Raw genomic sequence first — 22,933 nt, forward strand, 5'->3', positions numbered from 1 at the left:
ACCATGGTAATGGCGTACTTAAACCACCGTTAGGAAGGAGTAATGGCATGCGCACGAGCCCATCGATCAGCGAGGCAAGGCCCAGGTCAGTGGGTGAGGTGGATGGGATGGGCCCTTTTGTGGAGGTAACGGAACCGCCGACCGATACTCCGTCCGCTGCGCGCTATCGACACCCATCTCCCTCCTTAATAATCGGGTGCGCGCCTCGGGGCGTGAAACGTAATCTCGGCCGCGGGCAGCGCGGACTAGAATCTTGGGCAAACACGGGAAATGAAAATGCCGGTCCAGCCTCACCGCCGGCGAACTACCGCAATTAGCGCGCTGGTGAGCGCCTTCCTGTAACAACTCTTTTAAAATGCCGGGGGCGGGCGTTCCAGCGAGCGAAGCCTTGGCAGGCCTCTAGAGAATACCCGGGTGGGTGCGGTAGCTTTCGTTCCTCTTTATACCTCTTCTGTTTCCTCAACTGAGCCACAACGCAGTAATTTAACACTGCTTTAATATTCACACCCAGAAACCTCGATAGCAATCTTTTTGTTGGAGCCCATTTATCATTAGTGAAGCTGAGGCAGAAAACGTCATTTACACATTCCGCTTCTTGACGCGACGACAACAACTCAGAACCACTCAAAAAATTCTATTTTAAGAAATATGATTTCATAAGGAGAGTACCATCAAATAAAGAGTGTAAGAAAACGGCACGACAAAATTTTGAGGAAACATTCCTTACACATTGCGACAGTGTGGGTCCTATGTAAATGTGCATATGGTGTGGATGACGTAATAAAATACAGTCTCTTTCATCAACTCGCCGAAAATCATAGTTCTAAACTGTTGACAAGTTTCATATCATCTAGGAGCCCATACGTGTTACTGCACCCAGGAAACGTTGGTCAAGCACCACTGAAGTCAGCTACTGAGCATGAAAATTGCTGAACTTCTTAATCCTAATCTTTCATTAACAACTGATACATCAAATGACACGGAAATTTTCCGATAAATATTACGCTGTTACCAGTTTTCTTTTATCTGCCATATTTTATTTATAAACAATAATTTCTTTGGTTCTCCTCTGTTATTGGATCTATAAGTATAAGTATTATGAAATGCGGTGTGCGTACTGTAAGACTTTCGGTACACACACCATCAGACAATTTGACTTGTCTCTCTAACGAAGTAGGCGAGTGTCAACAATATGTTTCGTGGTCTTATCGTGGCGTGTTTATCTTCTGCCGTTAGGTCAGATGATAGAAATGCCACTTGCACACTTAGAGTAGCAGATTGACGGTGACCAACTTTAAACTGAACTTGATTAATTTTCACACACATTTATTAAAATAATAACAATCATAAACCTTACTTAACTTGATTCTGGATGCTATTTACAATTGACAATTTGACGTTCCTTTGGTCTTGGTGCGTTAATCTTATTCTCACATATCTCTGATACTTGACAAAGTGTCTATACATTTCTCTTCATGGCTATGTACAGGAATATGATAATCTTATTAGGCACAGACTGAAACTTGACTATAGACTGGTACAGACAAATGCAGACTAATGCAGACTGGTCCGTACTGGTGCAGACAAATGCAGACTGACTAATCAGAGGTCTGTACACTCGTTTTAATACCTCGCGCGTTCATGTATCACTGCGCGAGTGTGATCCGCGAGGAGAAAAGGTTCTACGTTAGCAGCAATCTCATTGGCTGCGTTACATATTAATATGCGGATCGGCGGAAGCAGAATTTGGTCCGTCTCTAAGGCAGCGCCATCTCGTAGTGCGAGACGGACGACCACTGTGCCTGCGCTGTTGTGCTTAGCGGGACGCGCTCTAGTGGGAAAGTTGTGTACGCGCTGATTACGTGGAACTATGTACACAACATGAAACAATTTAAATTATAGTTAAAGCATATCATATGTATCTAAATTTTACTGTTTTATCGCTACTTTTCACGTTTCTCTGTATATTTAGAAAGAAAAGTTACTTTTCTTTGCGCAAAATCCACTTTTCGGTCTCTCATTTAAATATGTTAATGTTTCAATAAATGTATTATCGCAGCCCGATACAGTTCCACGAGATGTATCAATAGACACCTCGTTTGTTCCAGTCACATAATGCGTAGCCGAGATATTCACTTCTACATTTCAGAAATTATTTGTAACATTTAACTTATAATAAAACTAATGCACAAATCGAAGTCACGTCTTCACATGCGTAATCATCAATCTTTTCCGCTTCAAATGAGCTTCTGTCTTCTCAGTGTTACATATGGTTCGATGTTTATTAATTTTAGGGTAAGTTTTAATTTTGCACTGGACGCGAAAAGTGGCCATGAGAAACGAGCAGTCATAGTGCTGCCCAACAGGCGGGTTTTCCTAGTCACACGGACACCTTAGCTGCAGGCGAAAGTCGAGAGACAACCCCATCTGTGGAGCACAGCGTGAAACTGGCCCTCCACGTGCCCCTGTCAAGCTGATTTCAGCTGTCAAGACGAAAATGACCCGATCTTAGCCTTCCGACTGTGTGTCTGTAGTCGCGTGTTTGTAATTGAATAAAGTGTCTCTTCCGTTTACAGTAGTCTGTCGTGTTACACCGTACAGCAAGAAAATACACTGCTGAGCAATAAAACTACAAGACCAGAAAGGGTAACTCCAGTCGTCCAGCCAGAACAGTGGCTTCTTTGAATGCTCTGGGAAATGGTTTATTTTTAACAACAACAGATGAAAAATTAGCTCACTTTATTACATAAATGAATAAAGATTTACTTTGACGTAGTTCTTTGTCACAAGACTATTTGGATCTTGAAATCCATGGACTAGCAGGACAGAGTGGGTAAGGTTACGTGTGTGGAAAGGGGCCAAAATAAGTTGCTGTCAGTTACACTCAACATATAAATTTTATTAGTTAAAACATACAATAACATAAGCAAGAATCAAAAGGTTTTAAGGAAAGCGCTCCTTTGATTTGATTTAAATCGGCTGAAAATCACATATGAAAATCCAGGGCCCAAGGCCTAAGCAAGGAATTGAGATCCAGGAGTTCTCCTGGAAGTTTCACTTGCAAAGAAAAAAAAAATTTACTCCAATAAAAATAGGCTGAAGGCCACACATTAAGCAAGAACAGTGTTACCGGTCGCTCCAGAGATGATACGCGCTGCTGCTGCCACTCACGGGCAAATAAAGCAGGAAGTTAGTGACGCCTGTAAATGGAATAAGAAAACGAGGCGGCAGTATCGTAATCGAAGATGACAAACAATAAATGGCATGAACACTAGCCGTGAACAGCTCAGAACTTACAACTTTCATGACTATGAAAGCATCAGTTGATGCACAGATTAACAAAGTGCTCTCTTATAACGCAAAATGCAACATATGCGATAGTAAATTTCATCAGAAACTTTAACTGTTGCTGTCCTACTGTAGGGAAGCAGCCTACTCACGCCATAATAAATTCACATCAGTCTTTACATTGTGTGCCAGCCGAGTCCGCTGTAACTAGCTCTGACGTCATAAATGTTGCACAATACTTGTAAAATCAAGTAAATAACCTGAAACGGTTCTGCCATGTCAGAAGTAATACTAAATTAATATGTGTTGAATATCAGTTCGATAACTTTAACCATTTTCGAAATTTGGACGTTTTTCTGTAAAAATCATTGGCGTAACAGAAAAGAGCTAGAGACTTAAAATTTATATTTAGATTCCTTTTTCATAATAATTTAATAGAAACAGTACCTTGGATCTCACAAATTAAGATTTTAGTTGAAATTCAATATTTTCTGGTTTTTGTCTTAAAAATTAAGGAAGCAAGATAGATTAAGTAGGCTAATAAATAAGGCTAGGATGTTTATATTTAAGTAGAATGGAGATCCACTATAATCATAAAGATGTGAGAAGTTTCAATTGAATAACTATATAACTATAGCGATAGCGTATCTCCAAAGGGCAAGTTCAGAGCTCGTCTACTGCGTGTAGTGCAATTAAATTAATTCTCTCGCCCAAAATATTTTACTTAGCCACGTCAGACCTTTATTATGATTACTTACCTGTGTGCTGAATGCACATTTAAATTGAGAGCTTCATCGGCCATCAGCAAAAGGAGCTATGATTTATTCAATGACTTAAAGTGGTGCATTACTAGCCCAGCGGCTAGTCGGGAGAGCCGATTTGATCAGGCGTTCCCTTAGCCGTCCGCACCGCGGCTTTATATATAAGAACGCTGCGCGAGGAAGCTAGGCCCCAGTTCTCTCCAGACGCAGATTGGCACACCATCTGTGCCGAGAGTCGCGTCGCGTCGCTATCATTGCTATAAACAGCCTCGGATGCCGTATCAAGTTACTCGGGATACATGTGATCATGAAATCGTTTTCGAGTGAAGTGTAAATTCTGGAATGACTTTAATGATATATCTTCAGTTTGCGAATGTCGTATTTTTACGTGCCGCCGCGGGACAGACATTCTACCATTATTTAGCGTGGCGTTTGATGAACATTATCATCAAATTATGGCGAGCATTCATTTAAACATTTAATTTGGACAGTTATAGTTGCATCAGCGCATTAGACTCTGAACTGCTCTCTTAGTCAGATTGTGTGGATTCCTTTTTTTTTCATCTGTGACTTTCAGAATATAACGAAGTTTTTTTCACGATCGTTTTTGATTATGAATCCCAGACAATCTCCTAATTCCTCAGAGCTGTAAGCTGTAGCTATAAGTGTATTTCTCAGGTGAAGTGGGCACTAGGAATTCTAATTACAGGCTTCACGTTTTGCTAATCACTTTCTGGTTGCCAAAATTGTAGTTAGAGAGCCAGTGTTGAGAACGGCAAAACAACAGCATAAATAATAGGAACATTTTAAAACAAAATAATTCCTCCCGCCGCCCCACATATGGTTAAACGGCAGGGAAATGCATCTTTTCTACATAACATTCTACGCTTAAACAACTGAATAAATTCCTACCAGCCGCCCCACACTACGTGGCGATGCTGACTGCTGCAGCTGTTGTCTCGAAATGGGGCAGCACGCTTTCGTGTGCAGCTCTGTATGAATCTCTGGTGCGAGGGCGCTGCTGTGTTGAGAAGGGGGCCGCGGTCCTTAGGAGTGCCTCCCACACATCGTTCAGGATTACAGCACGCCCGCGCTAATGACTGGGGTGTCGGTCCGCGTTGCCGACATAAGTGTGGCACTGAGATGTCTGGACGGCACCACAGGTAGCAAATGAAGAAACTTTACTTATTGTAGGAATAATATACACTGATGAGCCAAAACATTAAGGCCACCTACTTAATAGCTTGTTTGTTCGACTTAGAACGAAATACGTCTCTGATCCTGCGTATCAGTGATCCGACAGTTTGTAGGTAGGTTTGTGGAGGTATGTGGCATTCGATGTCTACGCAAGGGTCACGTAATTCAGACCGCGCGGGGTACCCGTGCTGTCTAGGGCGTCTTGTTACGGTTACGTGCGGCTCCCCCTGTCGGAGGTTCGAGTCCTCCCTCGGACATGTGTGTGAGTGTGTGTGTGTGTGTGTGTGTGTGTGTGTGTGTGTGCGTGTGTGTGTGTGTGTGTTGCCCATAACGTAAGTTACATTAAGTAGTGTGTAAGCTTAGGAGGGACCTATGACCTAAGCAGTTTGGTCCCATAAGATCTTACCACAGATTTACAAATTTTTACACGTAATTCGCTCAAATAACGGGACGCTATTGAAGTACGTGGTGATGGCGGCCAATGGCGACCCAGGTGGGTTCCACAGGCTTTACATCAGGCATATTTGGTCACCGAGACATCAACGTGAGTTCACTATAATGCTCCTCAAACCACTGTAGCACAGTGCTGGCTCCGAGACACGGAAAATTGTAAGTTACTGCTGAAAGATGACATCGCCCTAGACGAACACCTGAAGGGGTGCAGGTGGTTCGCAACTGTCAGTGTGTCTCCAGATGGTTCAAATGGCTCTGAGCACTATGGGACTCACCTTCTGAGGTAATTAGTCCCCTAGAACTTATAACTACTTAAACCTAAGAACATCACACACATCCATGCCCGTGGCAGCAGCTCGTGGTCGTGCGATAGCGTTCTCGCTTCCCACGCCCGGGATCCCGGGTTCGATTCCCGGCGGGGTCAGGGATTCTCTCTGCCTCGTGATGACTGGGTGTTGTGTGCTGTCCTTAGGTTAGTTAGGTTTAAGTAGTTCTAAGTTCTAAGGAACTGATGACCATAGATGTTAAGTCCCATAGTGCTCAGAGCCATTTGAACCATGCCCGAGGCAGGATTCAAACCTGCGACCTTAGCGGTCCCGCGGTTCCAGACTGCAGCGCCTAGAACCGCACGGCCACCTCGGCCGGCTCATTGTGTCTTCGATTACTACCATAGGTCCCATGCAAGTGCAGGAGAATATCTCCCATAGCGTAATACTTATCCCACGAGCCTGAATCCGTGGCGCGCCGCACGTTTCGAGCCGCAGTTCACCTCGATGACGGAGTTTGTGGAGATAACAATCGACCTGGTTAGCAAAAGGTCGGCCGGAGTGGCCGTGCAGTTCTAGGCGCTACAGTCTGGAGACAAGCGACCGCTACGGTCGCAGGTTCGAGTCCTGCCTCGGGCATGGATGTGTGTGATGTCCTTAGGTTAGTTAGGTTTCATTAGTTCTAAGTTCTAGGCAACTGATGACCTCAGAAGTTAAGTCCCATAGTTCTCAGAGCCATTTGAACCATTTTGTAGCAAAAATGTGATTCACCCGAGGACCCGACAGGTTTCCATTGATCGACGATCAAGTCCCATTGGTTTCCTGTACACTGCAGTCGTTATTGACGTCGTGTTTGGGTCAACATGTGAACACGTAGGGATGGTCTGCTGCGGAGCTCCGTGTTCAACAATATACGTAGAACGGCGTGCTCCAAAACACCTGTGCGTGCACCAGCATTGCACTCTTCGGGAGAGATGCCACAATCACCATCTATTCCACTTTACAGAGCAGGTAAGACTCAAAACCCCACGTTTTCAGAAGAGTCGTGGACTTCCTACAATTTAGCGCCTTCCACCTCTTTCTGCAGATGCTCACGACAGTAGCACGTGAATATTCGACCAGCTTCACCCTTTCACAGGCTCTGCACCGGCCGCTGTGGTCGAGCGGTTCTAGGCGCTTGAGTCCTGAACCACGCTGCTGGTACAGTCGCAGGTTCGAATCCTGCCTCGGGCATGCATGTGTGTCATGTCCTTAGGTTAGTTAGGTTTAAGTAGTTCTAAGTCTACGAAATTGATGACCTCAGATGTTAAGTCCCATAGTGCTTGCAGCCATTTGAACAGTCTCTGCGTAATAATGATCTTCCCTTTGTGCAAGTCGCTTATTTCAATGGATTTCCCCATTGGAGTCACATCTTCGCTAGGGCGATCCGCCATCCGCGTCTGCTTACATACTTTTGTTACCGCGACATGTGCCCACAAAGTAACCAGGCGACAGTCATCGTTGCGGTGGACAGTAGTCATAATGTTTGGGCTTATTAGTATATGACTAAATTAGTGGGTGATTTAGGCGTATACAGATTTGCAAGTTTACAACACAGGGCTGACACAGAGTAATAATACTTGGGCATCTAGTCCAACTGGAGAAGGTCATTATGTCTGAGGTAATTAATTACATTTGAGAACATACACTGGGCTCGAACGTAATGAGTTATCCGGAACAGAATGATCTCCTCCAAGCCAACTATCATGGATTCCAACAATATCGATCATGTTAAAAAGGGTGCATTGTTAAAAATAAGCAAAGCGTCTCTAATTCTGATTCCACTGACTGCAGTGCAACGTGAAATCTTGAAAGGAAATTTGTATCATGATTTCAGCACGGTTGGATCAGACAATAGATTATATCAAACCTTCACTAATCGATCGAACTTTCTCATTTGAGAAATAAGATGTTACCTGGTAAAAATGTTTTGTAGCCAAGATCACATAAATACTTTATTTTTGACAGATGCTTCTGTCTTCTTCTCGTCCTGAAAACGTGTTCGTTGTGAGTTGGAAACTCATGCCATGTTGTCAGTTAGTGTATAAAATCTGGTGCGTTATACAAAGGGTTGTCAGATATAAAACATTTACAGTCAAAATCGCATGGTGTACATGACCAAGTTGGTATATGTAGCGCTCACAGATGATTGTTAAATCTTAAAAAATTACAATATACAGCAAAATTCACATTAGCACATCTGTTTACGTTAACTTGACATGTTCCAGTCGTTGATGATACACCTTAGACGGTGTATGTAGTACATCTTGAATTATCTACGGGGACATTCACTAATATGACAGCTTAGCTTGAGGTTCCAACTCACAATGAACACGTTTTGTAACAAAACGTTTTGAAGACCACATGATGACGACAATGTCGGTCGAAAAAAATGGTTCAATTGGCTCTGAGCACTATGGGACTCAACTGCTATGATAAGTCCCCTAGAACTTAGAACTACTTAAACCTAACTAACCTAAGGACATCACACACATCCATGCCCGAGGCAGGATTCGAACCTGCGAACGTAGCGGTCGTGCGGTTCCAGACTGTAGCGCCTTTAACCGCTCGGCCACTCCGGCCGGCAATGTCGGTCGAAACCAATTGTCTCAAATGAAGTATTTGTTCGATCTTGGCTATAGTAAGATTTTACTTCCGTAATGTTTCTCAAACAGGGAGAGTTATTGTCAGCGATCTCACCACAGAAGGTGTAGGAAGATGGCGGAGTGCACATGAAGGGGTGGGAGGGGGGGGTTGGGACGACGACGTTTATTACCTTGTATACTCCCGTTTCTTAACTACCTCATCACATTCCAAAAACAGAACCAAATTATTGATATCGTTCCTTAAGTGGCAAGGTTTTTCCAAGATATATCATTATCAGCAACGAGCCCAGAGAAGGCAATTCACGGTTGCACTTTGGAATGTAATAAGCTCTAACATTCATAACATTCATGCATTTACACCGGATAACAAAAGGCTACAGGAGGAAGATACATAGGATTCGAACACCAATAACCATCATCGTTACAGGTAGATCAAAGTGGGCCAGAAGCCGAGTCAAACATGTTAGATAAAATTTCAATAATTCTGATAAACCTCCAACTATTGACGTCTCCCTTGGCTTGCAAATATTCATAATGTTCAAGAATTACGTAGAAGTCAAAGGTAAGGTACTGTCGCGGATGGTGTGTCTCAACAAGGTCTATGTGCCAAAAATATTAAACAATTGGTAAAAACCAGCACATGCAAATTTGGATATCGATCCACGTATTCGTCCTACGAACCTAAGAATGCCTTGATTAAGTGTCAGGATGAGGATCTAATCGGTGAGATAACTTTCATACTTCGCAAACAGAAAAGCGACAGATCTTAGAAAAGATAAATTGTGGCTTCACACGTCTCCAAAGAGCGTTCATTCTCCTGGTGGTTGAATTTTAATAAATCAGAGGTCACATGGAAGAAAAAACCTCCGTCTTCAGGCCACAAGTGGCCCATCGGGACCATCCGACCGCCGTGTCATCCTAATGAGGATGCGGATAGGAGGGGCGTGTAGTCAGCACACCGCTCTCCCGGTCGCTATGATGGTTTTTGTGACCGGAGCCGCTACTATTTGGTCGAGTAGCTCCCCCAATGGCATCACGAGGCAGAGTACACGTATCCTAACCGAAATGGAACTTATACTAGCTTAGCTCTTACGGGCACTACGCCGACGCACCCCGAATGATGTCTTCCAACTTTTTCAGAAATCTACCATAGCCACCGTGTGAGCACCGCACCTTGACAGACTGGGAGCATTAGCCGTCCAGTCGGCAAAACGCTCCGGAGCTGCGTATCTAGTCGGGTGGGAGGGTGCTAGCAAACCGTCAAAAAGGTCGTTGCCTTGCTCCCGATGAAGTTTATCGGCAGGGTCGGCTTATGCTCCAAGTCACACATGCCTCCACTTGGGCAGGTTAGTTAAGAGGAGCGCCAGAAGTGCCCCTGGTGCAAAATTTGTACCCTAACTTTGTCACAAAAAACAGCGAAAACAATCCATTTGCACGTTTCTTGATTCAGATCTATTTTCAGACGTCTTATCGCGAACCCAAAGAACGGCAGCTAGTGTACGAGGGTTGGAGAGAGGTCTGGGCAGGGGGAACGCCAAATGGTATGTTGCTTAGGTGGAAAGATGGTGGTGGTGGTTCGGGGGGGGGGGGGGGAGTGGAGCGCCAGATGATATGTTTCTTCTGCGGAAAAATGTTCTCGAACCAGACCCGTTTACCAGGCAAAGTTTGAACAGAGAAAGCAATGGAAACTTCCACAGCCTCCGCCGGCCGCGGTGGCCGTGCGGCTCTAGGCGCTTCAGTCCGGAACCGCGGGACTGCTATGGTCGCAGGTTCGAATCCTGCCTCGGGCATGAATGTGTGTGATGTCCTTAGGTTAGCTAGGTTTAAGTAGTTCTACGTTCTAGGGGACTGATGACCTAAGATGTTAAGTCCCATAGTGCTCAGAGCCATTTGAATTCCACGGCCTCCCGCATTGGTTTTTAGCTGAAGAATCACAAACCGTTCTCTTGAAAAAGGTGAAATGCGCGTTGTTCCTGGCTGTCTTAGGCCTGAAGACAGGTTTCAAGTTTCAAAGCAAAATTCAACAGAACGTTATCCAACCTCTACAGAGAAAAAACAAAAAAGAAAGACAGAAATCCACTGTTTCTCCTGTTAAAAGAGCAAATACAATTACTCTCTCATCCACACGTTATAGAGGTTATCAATGGCAGGGACTGTGGAGAGAATATAACACAGGTGATATACAGAAAAATAGTAGCAATAAACGATGATGCCCTATGCAATACTTCTTACAGCTATGATGTATATAAAACACACAGTATAAGAGTGATCTCCTAGACTAATTAAATTGGATTATGTATTCCAGGTAACAATTACATGAATGTGACTGAAACAGAATCCCTTCAATGTGAAACCCAACTAACACATTACTTACATGACATTCCGAAAGCCATGGATCAAGACAGTCAGTAGATAGAGTATTTACCGATTTTCGAAAAACATTTATTATGGGAGGTACGATTGTATGGGGTTATAAGCTATATCTGTGACTGAACTGAGGACTTTTTGGTAGGGAGGGCACAACATGTTATCTTGAATGGCGAGTTTTCGACAGCTGCAGAAGTAATTCCGGGTGTAGCCCAAGGGAGTGGACAATATTGTCATGATTGACAATAACCTCAGACGTTTCGGGGATGATGTAGTTATCTGTAAGAAAGTAATGTCTGAAAGTATCTGCATATATATTCAGTCAGCCCGCATCTCGTGGTCGTGCGGTAGCGTTCTCGCTTCCCACGCCCGGGTTCCCGGGTTCGATTCCCGGCGGGGTCAGGGATTTTCTCTGCCTCGTGATGGCTGGGTGTTGTGTGCTGTCCTTAGGTTAGTTAGGTTTAAGTAGTTCTAAGTTCTAGGGGACTTATGACCACAGCAGTTGAGTCCCATAGTGCTCAGAGCCATTTGAACCATTTGAACCATATTCAGTCAGATCATTATGAGATTTCAAAGTAATGCAAATGTTCAAAAAGTAAAATTGTGCACTTCACAAAATGGAAAAACGTAGCATCTTGTGACTGCAGCATCAACATGTCACAGTTGGAATCGGTCAACTGATACAAATACCTGGGCTTAGTACTTTGTAGGAATATGAAATGGAACGTGCGCACAAGATCAGTGATAATAAAAGCAGGTAGTAGAATCAGGTTTATTGGTGCAATTCAGAAGAAATGCAATTAGTCTACAAAGGCGATTTCTTGTAAATCACCCATCCGACTCATGCCAAACAGGACAAACAGGATATGGTGAACATGTACAGAGAAGGTTGACACGAATGGTCACAGGTTTGTTTGAGCCTTGGGAGAATGTCACAGAGATAATGAACTTGAAGAGAGAGACCAACTATTCCGAGAAAGCCTACATACAAAGATTCAGAAGCTGGCTTTAAGTGATGATTCTAGGTATATAGTGAAACATTTTACGCATTGTCCCTGTAGGGATCGTGAGTACAAGATAAGATTAATTATAGCCCACAGAGGAATTTAAAGTCATTCTCCCCCGGCTCAATACGTGAATGTAACGTGAGGATGCTCTAATAACTGGTAAAATGGGAGGCACTCTTTGCCATACACTTCACAGTGGTTTGCAGGGTTAGATGTAGAGGTAGATGTATATCTGAGCCTCAGTGACAGATATGGGTACCTTGTTCCATGCTGATTTAACTCTATACCAAGGTGGGCTTATGAGGTGTAGTGACTCGAGAGTGGCGGTGTCCGTCTCTCAGCAACCAATAACCAAACGTCCCCAGTGAACTAAAGACACGGAGAATGTGATTGCCGGGGAAAAGGCAGAACACCCTCTGAACAGACGTAGGTGAAGACAGCACGGGCAAAATGGCCAACGCAATGGTATCCCATACCGGTTAATCTTCTGGAGTAGTTGAGATCATGCATATGGCTCTCCTGAACTCACATATACAGTATTTGCATTAGAGTTGTGGGGTAATACTATGACAATACTTGTAAAATTTAAAACGGAAAACATGGGGTGCATGCAACAGATAACAGTAAGGAGTGCAGAGAGTAGCTGCTGTTGAGAAAAATGACAACAGTCCGTTTGCAGTGTAATAAAAGTGGCTTGGGTGAACTATTCATGCATCAATTACCTGTTGTATATGTTTTTCGTTTTAAATTTTACAAGTAGAGTTACAGCTTTAAAAATTCACAAGCACAAATTTTCAGGACTATATGTATGGGCTAGGAATCTGTACGGGTCTAGGAGAAATTATTGTTTACTTTTGAGTACCATAAGTTTTAAAACAGTGTTATATTAAAAAGTTTATTTATTTAAGTAATTATTAACTGCTTTGTTACATATGATCTGTTTCATTGTTGCGTTAACGTTATAAACAAACATGAGCAATGAATCTGATGTAAATGTCATATTATCCTAAGCGATTAAAACAATTTTGTAGCTAATCTTTGTTAAGTAGGAACAGGGCCAATGCACAGTACCAAAAATTATACTGAGTCATTGAAAACGTAGTTAATCTTTGTTACGTAGGAACACTGACAATGGCAAGGGCTAAATATTATGCTAAGTCACTGAAAATATCTGAGACGATAAAATAAAATCTTTGGAGTGCAGACGGTCTCTGAAAACAGCAGCAGGTCGTAGTAAGGGTGATGCAGAAGAGTTGCAAGTGAGAAACGTCGGTACTGTAAATGTTCTGTCACAGCCTATATGCGTGCAGTCATTTCTTTTGATTGTGAGAGACACTAAAATTTCAATTGGTGCCGCCGAGCTGCTACTTCGCTATTGAAGTCACTAGTAATCTAAAATGGTACCATTTCGGACTTGTACTTTTGTAAAAACTTTTCAACGGTTTGACTGATTTGAACAATATAACATTAGTACGACTTCAGTTTCAATTTCATAGCCGTCATTATCCCAAGTCATAACCATCTGGACCAGAATGTCCTGCTATCCCACGTTCTGAGTGCCACATAAGGAATGAACAGTTTTATTAATATCAAGAGCAACTACTTTTTTGGAAATAAAACTTAGTTTTTTATTGAGATGAAAGTTGCTAATTAATTAAAGCTGTTTCATACCTTTTGAGCTACGACAATGACGATTAATTTTTAAAATCAGTATTTAAAAGAACTGACAGGTTGCAGTAAGTTTTACTTCTTGCTTAACCCTACTAATTAAACCCATGTGATTTTCGGAATTTTATGTATTGATATCTTGACTATCGAATTCCATCACTACTATTGTATTTTATTGTTACTGTGAAAATGTTATCGTTTGTCAAGTAGGAATGAGAATGGATTTTAAGTATTAGGAAAAGTTTGTCTAACAAATTTAACAACAACAAAAATTATATGCCCATTACGTCACTATTATTGCGTCGGAAACTACTGTCATACCTTTAGTTTTCGTTGTGTTTGTCTTCATTTTAAAGTATGCTTAAGTTTCTAGTTATAACTTTGACTTAACTAAATATTTTGTGATCCCCATTCTATGAAACATTTACGCCTGCCTAAATAAACATCGACGTCATCAACAGACGCATCACCGAATTTTACGTGAACTGAAGTAACCAATTTGGTTCAGAAATACGACTGTCGGTTTTGGGACTGGCAACCGTTTTATGTCATTCCTTGGTTGAAATTTCAATTTATTAATTTTAATTAATGACAGATTAGAACAACCAATTTAATAATTACATCTCTTTGCACTCATTATCTATTAGGACAATGTATCAATTTCCTATAGTTGTGATTAGTCGTACACTTTTCCTCACCGTTTTGGTCAACTTCCTTCGGACCTCATGTTTTTCTGACAAATTAGGCACACATAATCACATTACAGGGTATACCGCACGATGTGGGAAGATTGCAATACGTAGAAAACGCAGCTACGAGGAGGAAGCTATCGTGTCTACTATCTCGACTCCTGTTTGCTACCCTTCCGCATTCTACGACTGGGCTGGGTTCTGGGTGGAACGAAGATTAATTTAATCGAGAAGGGCGTACATTTAATTTCCCGTCGGTGACGGTGATTTGAGGGTTCGGAAATTCGTTTTATCGGGGAACGGTAGTTAATCTGAAAGTTGATTTCTTTATTATCCACACCGTATCAGCTAGCATCTCGACGACGATGGGTCCACCGATACTACGAAAACATTAGCGGAAACAGCCAATCGTCCGTTGCGCTTCTGTGGAGTAACGCCCATTGAAACTAGTTTCACGGCAGCTTCCGGCATGGAGTCTTGCACGCCTACTTTATCTTACTGAGTTATTGTTTCAGCCTTACTAAAATGTTGTAGTCAGAAAATAACGCCAGTGTCAGGAATCGGGAATTTAAGAAAAATACGTTTGTGTTATCTCGTGTGACTCGCAGTGTAGACGAGGTACCAGTTAATTGCTTATTTCTATGCAACTGATAAAATGTATTAAGATAGTATAAGAGCAATCACCGTTTCCACATTCAGTATACTAAGCAAGACATATTTGGGGAATTTATTCACATTCTCTGCTGCTGCGTAGAGAAACGAGGTCTTACATCATTAATCCAGTATGTCAGTGACTGGCAACCATTTAGCAGGCAAAGGCACATGTCAATAATTTTGTGTACCTTTAAAAACATAAATGACATTAAAAATGCAGGAACACAAATATTTACTGTTACAATTTATTCATAGACTAGTGTTATTAATAAGGAGGAACAATGAGAAAAAGAAAATGAGAAAAAATACAGACAAATTAAATGAGAACGTCATTATAATCATACATATGAATCAAATCAAAATTTAAAGTCATCCTGGAGGCTATATTTGACTGTCTGTTTGTGGAATGTGTTCTTTCATTTCTCTCGCAGAAGTTCACAGACTGGCACTCAAATCTGTGACACGTGAAATAATATCTATTTTTTCTTAAAAATTGAAAAGTTTTGCTCACGTAAACAAGTGCTACCAAACTTGTAATTATTTTCTGAACAAATCTTTTCAAATCTTGAAAATTAGACGACAGATTTCCATAAAATTTACCAGATTCATTGATTTCATAGAAAGTTTTTTTTTTAAATGTCATTAGACTAAAGGTCAATCATATTCATTCGTATGTTACTCGGTAGGTCCCCAAATTAAATGAAAAAGGATTTTTCTTAAGTATTAAATTTACCACAATCGCTCTCGAAGTCACGAAATCTCTTATTAAATGCATTAAAATGCATTTTATTCTATCACTTTTCCAATCTAGATTTATTCGAACTTCCACGATAGCTTTATTGCAATTTGGGAAGTTTTCCAGCTTTTTCTCATCAATATGTTTTATGAAAAGCTTCTGTTTCATTTGGAATGCTTTTACGTATGTGTACATATCGGATATTAATTGGTTTCTTCCCTTGACGCCTCGTATTAAGCATATTTAAAAAATATTAGTTAAATGTGTCAAAAATCGAGGACTCTTAACTACTGAGAATTATAACTTCTGGAACCCAGTTGCCTTTTTCTATCATAAATGTGTCGATTTCTCTTCTGATGGCAAAAAGTCTTTTCAGTACTGCACCTCTACTTAATCATCTCACTTCCAATTAATACAGGCTATATCTCACAGAAACTGTTGAAATGGCGATGTATCAACCCACATTTTTCTGATGAAGCTAACACTGGGTTTCGCGATGCCTAATGCTCATTACAGAGAAGGTCATTTTCAAATACAATACTTTTTTGTAGCAAGGCACATAAAATTGGCTAAGGGTGTTCTAATACGTCTCAGCGAGTAGAAGAAAAACGACACTCAAATCATTTAGTAAATATTCGTGATCTGCTCTCATATTGCATGATGTAGAGAAGTACAATTACTGATGTTAATCAATTTATGATCCACACACCCGGCAACGCAACAACACTTCGTTAGGCAATCACAGTGTCACAGCTCTGGATTGGCTGAGGGTGGCAGCAGTCTGAAACAGAGAACAAGAGCACAGTGGATGCGAGTTATTCCAAATGGTGCCGACTTTTAATGATTAGTAGTTGGCCGCTGGTGACCCACCTATCGGACCCTTACTACAGGTAGTCTATTGGGGGTCCATAACATAGTACGTTATGCGGGTTATCAGTTAATAATATGATCGGTATACATGCGATCCGAGGCGTCACCACACGATGTCACTATTGGCTCTTGAACAAAGAAGGTTGATGACCAATGCACTGGACCTCGTTTTATCCACTAATCGTGTTCCTGCCTCCATCACTTGTAGCGTTTACCAATTTCAGCCATGGTAACTGCATTGATACTAACGCTTGTTCTAAACGGCGAAACAAATCTTCCTCTATAGTCATTCCTTTCAAACAGTACGCTTGTAAAAGCTCCTCAAACACACTAAAGTTTTACTGAAATTGCTTGCATTACTTATTGTCCACATTATCAGCTCACCGAGAGGACGTTCACTCAGACAGACAAATGTCTTCAAATTTTTCTTTTTTTTTTTTAACTGGACAGACCTCCTCAGCCATAATGTACATATAGTCTTTTACTAGTTCGCTGTCAGCCAACGGCCGGCCCGGCTTAACAAGTACACTCCTGGAAATTGAAATAAGAACACCGTGAATTCATTGTCCCAGGAAGGGGAAACTTTATTGACACATTCCTGGGGTCAGATACATCACATGACCACACTGACAGAACCACAGGCACCTAGACACAGGCAACAGAGCATGCACAATGTCGGCACTAGTACAGTGTATATCCACCTTTCGCAGCAATGCAGGCTGCTATTCTCCCATGGAGACGATCGTAGAGATGCTGGATGTAGTCCTGTGGAACGGCTTGCCATGCCATTTCCACCTGGCGCCTCAGTTGGACCAGCGTTCGTGCTGGACATGCAGACCGCGTGAGACGACGCTTCATCCAGTCCCAAACATGCTCAATGGGGGACAGATCCGGAGATCTTGCTGGCCAGGGTAGTTGACTTACACCTTCTAGAGCACGTTGGGTGGCACGGGATACATGCGGACGTGCATTGTCCTGTTGGAACAGCAAGTTCCCTTGCCGGTCTAGGAATGGTAGAACGATGGGTTCAATGACGGTTTGGATGTACCGTGCACTATTCAGTGTCCCCTCGACGATCACCAGTGGTGTACGGCCAGTGTAGGAGATCGCTCCCCACACCATGATGCCGGGTGTTGGCCCTGTGTGCCTCGGTCGTATGCAGTCCTGATTGTGGCGCTCACCTGCACGGCGCCAAACACGCATACGACCATCATTGGCACCAAGGCAGAAGCGACTCTCATCGCTGAAGACGACACGTCTCCATTCGTCCCTCCATTCACGCCTGTCGCGACACCACTGGAGGCGGGCTGCACGATGTTGGGGCGTGAGCGGAAGACGGCCTAACGGTGTGCGGGACCGTAGCCCAGCTTCATGGAGACGGTTGCGAATGGTCCTCGCCGATACCCCAGGAGCTACAGTGTGCCTAATTTGCTGGGAAGTGGCGGTGCGGTCCCCTACGGCACTGCGTAGGATCCTACGGTCTTGGCGTGCATCCGTGCGTCGCTGCGGTCCGGTCCCAGGTCGACGGGCACGTGCACCTTCCGCCGACCACTGGCGACAACATCGATGTACTGTGGAGACCTCACGCCCCACGTGTTGAGCAATTCGGCGGTACGTCCACCCGGCCTCCCGCATGCCCATTATACGCCCTCGCTCAAAGTCCGTCAACTGCACATACGGTTCACGTCCACCCTGTCGCGGCATGCTACCAGTGTTAAAGACTGCGATGGAGCTCCGTATGCCACGGCAAACTGGCTGACACTGACGACGGCGGTGCACAAATGCTGCGCAGCTAGCGCCATTCGACGGCCAACACCGCGGTTCCTGGTGTGTCCGCTGTGCCGTGCGTGTGATCATTGCTTGTACAGCCCTCTCGCAGTGTCCGGAGCAAGTATGGTGGGTCTGACACACCGGTGTCAATGTGTTCTTTTTTCCATTTCCAGGAGTGTATTTCGGCTACTCTTAAACTCGCACGTGCACCCGACTCGTTACTTCGAGTTGGAACCTTAAAAACAGTTTCTTGGTTCTTTATTGGTGATCTGATCTCGATAATCATATTTTTCCGTAAATCACCGGCAAGACATTCAAATTTCACTTTTCTCTCTATGGTAATGACACTTGAGATTATAATCTTTTCAACGTCATCAGTTTATTGACATATTAAGCGTAGGGATTTTCATTTACGATCAATAAAAAGGTATAAATATGCCCATCGTTAAACTCTCCATTTTCTTCCTGTAACTTCCTCCGTTTCTTTTTTAAACTCATCTATGAGTGTTATTAAGCCCACAACAAGGAGTAAACGCTGCAACAACAGAAGCTGCATACACGCTATTTACCTTTGTAAACTCAAATATGAAATAAACCTCACATTTACCGAAATTAGAAACACTTGTTAGTTTCGTATAGCGCCGTGGATGTATAGTAGCTCGTTTCGCTCGATCGGCCGGCACTGGAGACGCACGGACGGCAATTGTCGTCGGGACAGGCGTTTCGTTCGGTCGGCATCGTTACTCGGATTTCAGTTTCGAAACGAAATTAGAGTTGATAAGACCTTTATTTGTAAGGCAGTCGGTGTCCAACAGGGGAAGGCACCTGGACCGCTGTAGTAAGTTACCTCAAAACCGACCAAAACAAGCTGTGGTGACAAAGTTCATGGGATACCTCCTAATATCGTGTCGTATGTCCTTTTTCCTGGCGTAATGCAGCAGCTCGACTTGGCAAGTCTTTGGATGTCCCCTGCAGGAATACTGAACCGTGTTGCCTGTGTAGCTGTCTATAACTGTGGAAGTGTTGCCGGTGCTGGATTTTGTGCACGAACTGACCAGTCCAGAATGTTCTACAAACCAAATGCAAACAATTACGGCCCGGTGGCATGGCGCGTTGTCATCTATAAATATTCCGTCGTCGTTTGGAAACATCAAGTGCATAAATGGCTGCAGACAGTCTCAAATGGTTCAAATGGCTCTGAGCACTATGGGACTTAACATGTGAGGTCATCAGTCCCCTAGACTTAAAACTACTTAAACCTAACTAACCTAAGGTCATCACTCACATCCATGCCCGAGGCAGGATTCGAACCTGCGACCGTAGCAGCAGGGCGATTTCGGACTGAAGCGCCTAGAACCGCTCGGCCACAGGGGACAGCGCAGACGGTCTCCAAGTAGCCGAAAATTACCGTTTTTAGTCAACGGTCGGTTCAGAGAACCCAGTACATTCCATCTAAAGACAGCCCACACTATTATGGACCCAACACCAGCTTGCACGGTGCCTTGTTGACAACTTGTGTCCATGGCTTCGTGGGGTCTGCGCCACACTGGAATCCTACCGTCAGTTCTTACCAGCTGATATCGGGACTCATTTGAACAGGCTACGTGATGTGGGTTACCAACACAAGGATAGCGTACCAATAGGGACAAGAAGATGCATGAAGGACGCCAAAAAGAGAAATAACAATCATTCATTTATTGCACCATTACTCACGCACATCATGATATATGAGACATTATAAATCTATTATGAGAAACAATATGTATCACAAAGGGCACACACAATGGAGTTTAAGAAATTACAATGACACATCAACTCCGCTATTACAAACAGTGTGCATAATGAAGGCCGCACAATTTTACTAATGTAAGAAATTAAAATAAGACTAGCAAAAAAATTAAGAAAAATGCCTTGAAGGAAAAGATTATGAGAAGAACACGAGGGGCCCGCAAGGGAGGAGGCAACACAATGCTTAACTCAGGTGCACCAAAACAAACAACGGACACGTAAGGCACGCAACTACTCTCTCCGTTGCGGTTCCGCGCGTTCCACCCAAGTAATAGCTCCCTCAAACATTTAAATACTTGGAACAGTACACCAGTGATCAGAAAATTAAAAAAAAACAATAAAATGACATAAAAATACAATAATTTAAGAAAATCACATCACATGACTATGAGCTTAAGGTCTTTCGGTAATTAACAAATTACGAAACAGGTAAAGGGGCATGTTCCACTATTAAATCTTCCGTAATTACACTACTAAATTTCTCAGTACCCAAGTTTCAATTAACGCAACAAGAATTAAATCATTTAAGTGATAATGTTACTTTAAAATAATAATAATAATACAGCAGAGGACTAAGAATGGCCCGATCAGTACTCCCCAGTGAAGCAGTTCACACAAATGGTACTCCACGGCTCCGAGCACACAGCTCCATACAAAATGCAACACAACCACAGCGACCCGGCATACTACTAGAACCACCAGGCAGTAAACCGAAATCGTGCTAAGCCAAAACAAGGACTGACCTTTAAAATAACGAGACCAACCCCGGTCCGGACAACAGACCAAATGCCGGGAAATCCATAAGAAACCTCAGCCAACTTAATACCAAAACAACAAATTATGAACAGTATGCAAAACACAAGACCTCTCAGTCCAAAGGGTTCCGTTTAGTCGCGAAGGTGGCTCCTACCCGCCTGCTGAGGTGCCAAGCGTCGTACGGAGTGCCGAATCAAGCTTAACCTTCGTTAACGGAAAGCGGAAGCACCACAAGACAAAATAAACTCCAATCTAACTGCGCAAGGCAAACTCTAAGGAGTGCCACTCGAAGACTATGCACTTTAAGATCAAACATAAAGCACCCACACTAACGTGCCGCTTGTGGCGAAATAAATAAAAAAACATTTGATTTAATTGTGTTCTTTAACTTTATAATTTTTGAAAGGCTTTTTGACGGATCGTATTGACTGGCTTGAATGCGGACAAATACAGTGCTGCGTGAAATATGCCTGTAATATAATTTACCATTTCGATTAATTACATTTTGAATTCTACGTCATTGTTGATTTAATCAGAGTTCTCACCTTAGACGTAGAATTAGTCCTTCTGCCACAATATTAATTCATCAGTCGCCATTGAAGTTCTTCTCTTTGTTGACCGTGTGTATCTTCCTAAGTCGGCATCGGTTCACTTCACGAAGACGGTGGAAACCAGGGAATACAATGCTACGTTGCTTTAAATAATTTTCGTAACACTTCGATACTTCTCACTATTTTTTATTCACAAGACAATAAGACTTGCTCTGCTCGTCGCACAAACCATAATTACTAACTACATGGCTGCCTTTCTCACAGTCCAAAAATCACGTCCATCCTCCACGAGGCAACAATCGAGAGTGTCCCTTAGCTCCTTCTTGGAGTATGAAACAAAAGAGAATCCAATGTGAACATTACAAAGATTATAATCTACATGCCTCTTGATTTAATCTTTGGCGCAGATTTTAAGGTATTGTATGTCTCTGCGTCGGAATGTGTCATTACACGCTGAACGACGCACTTCCATCACCAGCGTCTAGTAGAGTACGGAGAGCAGCGTACCCCATGGATGTACATCCATGGGACGGTAAACGAGGATAGCAATCCCAGCGACGGAGAGACAGGAGGACGAAATGACATCCCGCAGCACATAGAAGGTATTTCAAACTCAGGCTCGACAAACTACAACAGGCGAGGTTTTGCTCCCCTTGCGAATCAAGTTAAGGGGCTCCGGAAAGGCTCCAAATCGTGAAAAGTTCAATTTTTACTTTTTTGCGTTTTCTGAATCTGCAGACTATTACCTTTTAATAGATATATAATTTATTCAATTCCGAAGACTACAACTATTTTTAAATTTTTTTTGAAATGTGTTCTACATGGGCGTGACCCACTGTGGCGCTGTTAAACTGCTGTCAAATGGTGTTATTATTAACGTCCCTGTTCATCAGGTACATTTTAGTGATGTGAGATAAAGTATGTGTTGTGGCTAACCTGTGATGGTTCAATATATATCGCTGGTGTGATTGTCGATTGTTTCGTGTTTATTTACTCTGTCGTAATTTCGAAAATATTCGTAATTAATTCTGTTTCTTGAGTCTCTGTTTTGTTGAAGTATAATAATGAGTAAAAGTAAATTTATTAGAAATCCTCTGAAAGATTTTAAGAAAAGGAGAAATGTTGGAAAGCCAAAGGTATGTGTTATTACTGTAAATAATAACATTCTAACATGGTACGAGCGATGCTTGCTTTAGACAAGGAACGCCTTCGGGCTGCAGACAGGTCTGTAAAGAGTCTAGAAATACAAGCAAGAGTAAACAGGAGGAGGAACAAGAGGAAGCTGGAGGAGGAGTTTGCAGAGGATGAAGATAATCCATCCTATGGACCTGGAATGCACTAAAAAGTTAATCCAATCTTTGTCGCTCGATTCCCAAAACTTTTATTTTCTCATACTAATTACATGTTTTCTAAGGATCTTCCAAACATATTTGTTTCAAACTTTCAGTAAATGTTACACAGTACCTT

This window comes from Schistocerca cancellata, chromosome 2 (assembly GCF_023864275.1).
Source record: "Schistocerca cancellata isolate TAMUIC-IGC-003103 chromosome 2, iqSchCanc2.1, whole genome shotgun sequence".
NCBI lineage: Eukaryota > Metazoa > Arthropoda > Insecta > Orthoptera > Acrididae > Schistocerca > Schistocerca cancellata.